This window comes from Eubalaena glacialis, chromosome X (assembly GCF_028564815.1).
Source record: "Eubalaena glacialis isolate mEubGla1 chromosome X, mEubGla1.1.hap2.+ XY, whole genome shotgun sequence".
NCBI lineage: Eukaryota > Metazoa > Chordata > Mammalia > Artiodactyla > Balaenidae > Eubalaena > Eubalaena glacialis.
This window is the reverse complement of record NC_083736.1, coordinates 33,096,136-33,102,810: the sequence shown is the minus strand read 5'-3', so window position 1 is coordinate 33,102,810 and position 6,675 is coordinate 33,096,136.

Below are 6,675 nucleotides of genomic sequence, written 5' to 3'. Positions count from 1 at the left end.
GACATCCCACATTCATCAATTAATACTGTTAAAATGGTAATACACTCCAAAACTGATCTGTAGCTTCTATGCAATCTGTACCAAAAATCCAACTGCCTTTTTGTCAGAAATGGACAAGCTGATCTTAAAATTTATGTGGAATTACCAGGGACCCCAAATAACTAAAATAATCTTTAAAAGAAGAATGCTGTTAGATGACATATACTTCTCAGTTTTAAAACTTACTACAAAGCTACAATAATCAAAACAGTGTGGTATTGGCATAAGGTAAACATATAGATCAAAAGAATTGGGAGTCCACAAATAAAGCCATACATCTATGGTTGATTGATTTTTCACAGAGTGACAGACAATTAATGGGGAAAGAATAGTCTTTTTAATGAAATGTTGTTGAGACAACCAATATTCACATGGAAAAGAATGAAGTTGGACCCTTACCTCATACCATATACAAAAATTAACTCAAGATAGTTAAAGGTAATAGCTAAAACTATAAAACTCTTAGAAAAAATAGGAGTTAACATTCAAGACAATGGATGTGACAATAGATTCTTAGATATGACACTAAAAGCACAAGTGACTAAAGAAAACTAGGTAAAAATGGATCTGCTGATTTAATCAAAATCATACGTTTTTGTACATTAAGGGATACTATCAAGAGAGTGAAAAAACAATCCATGGAATGTGAGAAAATATTTGCAAATCATATATTTGATAATGATCTAGTATCCAGAATATATTAAAAATTCTTCCAATTCAACAACAAAAGCCAGTCACAGAAAGACAAATATTGCTTTGGTTCCACTTATATGAGGTACGTAAAATTGTCAAATTCATAAAAGCAGAGATTAGAACCATGATTACCAGGGACGGGGGGATGAGGGGGAAATGGGGAGTTGTTTTTTCAATTTGTATGAAATTTCAGTTATGCAAGGTAAATTTGTTCTCGAAATCTGCTCTATGGCATAGTGCAGTAGTCAACAGTACTGTATTGTGCACTTAAAAATTTGTTAAGAGGGTAGATTTCATGTTAAGTATTCTTATGATAAAAAAATTCAAAGGGACACAAGGAAACTTTTGGAGGTGATATATATGTCTATTACCTTGATTGTGGTGATAGTTTCACAGGTGTATGCCTACATCCAAACTCATAAAATTGTATACATTAAATATGTGCAGTTTTTTGTATATTAGTTATACCTCAATTTTTAAAATGACAAAAATGCCAATTAAATTTTATTAAAAAAAAAAAAGACAAACAAATAGAGTCACAGATGTAGAAAACAAACTTATGGTTACCAGGGGGAAAGCAGGGGGTGGGGGGTGGGACAAATTGGGAGACTGGGACTGACATATACACACTACTATATATAAAATAGATAACTAATAAGGACCTACTGTATAGCACAGGGAACTTTTCTCAATACTCTGTAATGACCTATATGGGAAAAGAATCTAAAAAGGAGTGGATATGTGTATATGTATAACTGATTCACTTTGCTGTACAGCAGAAACTAACACAGCATTGTAAATCAACTATAGTCCAATAAAAATTTCAAAAAAAAAAAAGACAAAAATGCTAATTAAACATGGGCAAAGGACTTAAATAAACATTTCTCCAAAGAAGATACACAAATTGCCCAAAAACACATAAAAAGATGCTCAACAATATTTGCCATTGAGGAAAAGCAAGTAATCAAAACTACAATGAGATCCCACTCCACACCCATTAGGGTGGCTACAATAATTAAAAACACAAAATGAAAATAACAGGTGCTGGTGAGGATGTAGAGAAATTGGAACACTAATGTGTTGCTGGTGGGAATGTAAAATGGTGAAGTGCTCTGCAAATTTTGGAGTTTCCTCAAAAGGTTAACCAGAGAATTACCATATGACTCAGAAACTCTACTTCTAGGTATATACCCAAAAACAGGAGCTCAAACAAAAATGTTCATAGCAGCATTATGAATAATAACCAAAAAGTAGAAACAACTCAACTGATAAATGAATAAACAAAATGTGGTATATTCCCACAGTGGAATATTATTCAACCATAACAAGGAATGAAGTACTGATACATGCTACAACATGGATCAATCTTAGAAATACTGTGCTAAGTGAAAGAATCCAAAGGACACATAATTTATGATTCTGTTTATATGAAATGTCCATAAGGGGCAAATTCACAGATGTAGAACACAGATTAGTGGTCACAAGTAGCTGAGGGGAGGGGAGGAATAGTGTGTGACTGTTTAATGAGTATGGGTTGTCTTTCTGGGGTGATGAAAATATTCTTGAATTGGATGGTGATGATGGTTACACAACATTCTGAATGTACTAAAAGCCACTGAATTGTGTACTTTAAAATTGTTAAAATAGTGAATTGTAGGTGAGGTAAATTTTAGCTCAGTTAAAATAAATTATCAAAAATGTCAAAGAACAATTTTACATCTCCTGGGTGTCCCTCCTTTAAAAAATTACTATGAGGATAACAAACATTAAACAAGTCAATATTATTTGGCAAGGGATTGCACCAGCACAGTATCTTTGACGAGAAGGTAATGGAGTAAAATTTGACGTGTTATGTGCAGACAGGCAAATTTGGAAGGTGGCATTGCCATGGTGAAATTATGGTTTATCTTTGTTGAGAATATCTACAAATGGCAGGAAATAAAGAATAATATTACAAACAAGTTTAGCTGTAAAAATAAAGTTGACAGTTAAAACGTGGATTTATATATAAAGGGGTTAACAGATATAAAATTAGGATAATTATTATCTTTACTGAAGCCATTGATAGCATTCTTGTGAACTTAAAATGTGACTATCCTCACAAAAATTCATTCACCACAGATTTTGCAGAAAAATAAGTACATGTAATAAGAGATAAATCTGTAGTTTCCCATCTGGAGATCAAGATCAAATAACTCTGACCTTTTCTTTAGAGTCAGAACAAATCTCAGTCAATCTCTCTCTTTCTTCTCTCTTTTTTCCTCTCCCTTGTCAAATACTTTATTTTGACATAGGCCATGTAGTATATATTAGGTAAAATTTGTTCACAGCCGGAACTGTTGCAGTTACATTTTATAATAACAGTTTCAATAGACATGTCATTAAAATATATTTAACTATGTACTGATTAAAGAGCCCGGGTGTGTTGGCTAGATGCCAGTGGAGGTACCATGGACTGCATTACAAAATAAAATGATTAGGTAGCTCAGAATTCTTGTTCAGTGGACATTTTAAAATGTTATGGAATGACATTAAAATTGGTTCTTTCTGAACATTTCTCCATGGCCAAAAACCAAATACAGTTCCAATGACATAAAGTAAAAAGCCCAAAATCAGGTCTGTGGCCAACACTAGCTGTACCTCTTGCTCATTTTAGAGTAAAATTATTGAAGGTGATTTAGAGCACACAAATGGAGAGATTTTTAATAAATTCATCAGAATATTCAGTGGAGTCCAGGTTAAAAAATTAAACCTATGATATATCTTCATGTAAATGGAATGGTTTCTGTTATTGAACTATGCCTCTAGGACTTAGGAGGTGCTGATGTGGGAATTAGTGCAAGGCCAGGACCTAAAGTAATTTTAACTCAAAATATGCACCACAGACTTCAGGCATAGAATCACTTGAGAATGCTTGTTAAAATGCAATTCTGAGGCTTTACCCAGGACGGTCTAAATTAGACATTCTGGGTTTATCACCTGGTAATCTCCTTTTTAACAAACTTACCATTGTGTTACTAATGTACATTAAACCCTGAGAACCATTTTCCCCCCAGATGTGACAGTATTCTCATTCATTCTCATTCTTTCTTTCTTTCTCTCTCTACCCCTCCCCCATTCTCTCTCTCTCCCCCCCCCCTCTCTCTCTCTCTTAGCACCCCTTCCTTATCTTCAGTCAGTCACTAATGTTACCACTGGTTTCACTGCTGATAATCTCCCTTAACCTGTGGTCATGTTCCAGATTTCATGGCAGAACAGGAAATTATTATCTTTTCTTTTACAATAACTGTAGGAGAAAGGGTTTTGATGTTCTTTTAAAATAAGGTGTACATTGGTACTCTTATTAAATGAACTGAGACCACATAGTACTGGAGAAGAAAAGTGGGTGCATATTCAATGTCAAATAACCTCAAAACATCAGGGGCTTTCAAAATCATTCATCTCAGTCTCTCCCTGTAGAAAATTAATTTTTAGAAAAGAATTTATGAAGAGAAGGTGAAGAGAAGGAATAAATCACTGTGATTTTTTTTTTTTTTTTTTTAGGACTAGAATATATTTTTGCTTAGAAGCAGCCAGGATTAAAACTGTGTGCCAAGATATGATTGCTTAGAAGGACAGATTTTAATGATTGAAAACTCAGGAACTCTTGATCACAAGTGCATTCTAAGGAACAAAGCACTACCTACATTTAACAAACCTACTTTTGCTACATGATTCTCTCACCGTCTCTCACTTGCCTTAAACATGCAATGGTATAATTGCTTTAGATGAGCTTTTGGTTTGGCAGGCCAAGTGACACACTTTATGGCCCTATGCCTTCTAATTTTTGCCTCTAACTCTTCCTTCTGACAAAAAGCCTTTCATTTTCCTTTTGAAGTACAGGGTATTTATCATCCATTCTTCTAGTATACTTTTAGTATCTTCAATTTCAACATAATAAAATCTTGCATATGTGAGGAACTATGCAATGTCCTCCAGAGTCTAGAAAAATGAGTAAGTTTGTCTCGGTCCCCAAACACCCCTATCAGAAAAATAAAAACCCAGGATGAAGTATTTACCTGGGAAATATAATATACAGAAAACACAATGACTGCTGAAAGTGTAGAAACAAGGAACTACAGGATTAAAGGAGAGCTGCCTGGATGTGGAAATATCTGGAAGGAGCCTCAGTGGCATCTTGACATGTGGTAATGATTACATGGAAATCATGTGAGGTAGAAAAATCAGTATAAGCAAAGAGCAGGTGGTAAATGAAGTTGCATCACATTTAACTGGCAGCTTAGAATACAGATCGATTAAATCATTTCACAAATATGGGAAGTAGTGAGAGAGATTTTAAAGATCCGTTAAGACTACATTATGGGGACTGCTAAAGAGATTTTTTTCACTAACTCATTAGGAAGGTACAGGATCAGAGTCATATTATAGGGTAACTAGTCCACTGGCAGTAAGAAGGAGCATTTGGATGGGGCTTGTAGCAATCAGCTCAACAAATATTACATAAGTGAGCATATTGATAGAAGGCTCATGGTGGAACTAGAGACAGAAAAGAGAAAACAAATGTGGGCCTGGTTTTAAGTCCAGATCTATGGAAATTCACCACTGTTGGGAGGCAGAATATGAAGGAGAGTCAAAGATCTGCTTGAGCTATCTGGAGTAAGTCACTAGAAGGAGTGAAAGAAAGGAACTGACTTGGGGCTGAAGATGATGAGCTCCATTTGGACTATGTTGAATTGGAGCTAGAGCCATGCAGCAACATTTTGAAAGGTGGGAATGAGGTTGAAGTTATTGGGATGGGTTTGGGAGTCATTTGATAAATGCCAAGGAAAGATTCTAGGATGAATATAAAGAGTGAGAATGGAAAAGTTGGAGAGGATAATTCCATGAAGGAGCAAGAAAGAAAAGACACAGTGGTAGAAGGAGGGAGGGAAGGGAAGAGTAGTCTCATAGGACACAAGGGATAATGTGTCAAAAAAGAAGAGTACAGGCTGAGGAAGGTGACTATTAAAAACAAAAACAGTTGCATCAAAACTCCTGATCTTAGATTTATTTTGAATAACACTTCAAATTGTAGAGATAGATTAAAAAAATAATAATATATGGTCTCCACTGTTTGCAATTCAATCAGGGACTTAACTGTACACAGGAAACAGCTAAGTGGTCGCTCAGGGCTGTATATTTGTTAAGTCTCTAAAGCAAGTGGTAGAAGTGATGAACACTGAAGAAATCTAAAGAATGGAGATGATCAATATGGGTAAGAAAGATGAGAGGATGTCTCTTGAAAAGAAGGGTTGATGAGTATATCTAAAAAAAAGAAAAGATAGTTTGGAATGTCAAAGAATAACTCATAGACCTACAGTTATTTTAAGCAAACTGTTTACTTCTAAATAAAGAAAACCAACTGTTAAAATATCAGCATTGAAAAGTCATGGGAGATGAATGAGTTGGAGACTGTGATAGAACCAGTGTTCCAGCTGGCAGCTGAACTGAGAACCAACTGAAATATCTTAGTCCTGAGCCTTCTGTGGACTTGCCCAAGAGCACAAGGTACCAGGCAGTCAAATCCGTTTTGGAGAAATTTCCTTTCCTAACTACAGAGGGTGGCTGGGAACCACGTTAAGAAACAAATAAATAAGAAAAAACACTAAAAACCTAGTCTATGTTTCAAAATTCATAACATGTGGTGATTTGTTTTAACTGTGGCAAAAGTCAAAACATATGTTCTATTTAATAAAGAGACCCCTGCTCATGTGAGTAAGGGGCCTTTGTTTTTTTTTTTTTTTTTTCGTTAGTTTCTACTTTATAACAAAGTGAATCAGCCATACATATACATATATCACCATATCTCCTCCTTCTTGCATATCCCTCCCACCCTCCCTATCCCACCCCTCCAGGTGGTCAAAAAGCACTGAGGTGATCTCCCTGTGCTATACGGTTGCTTCC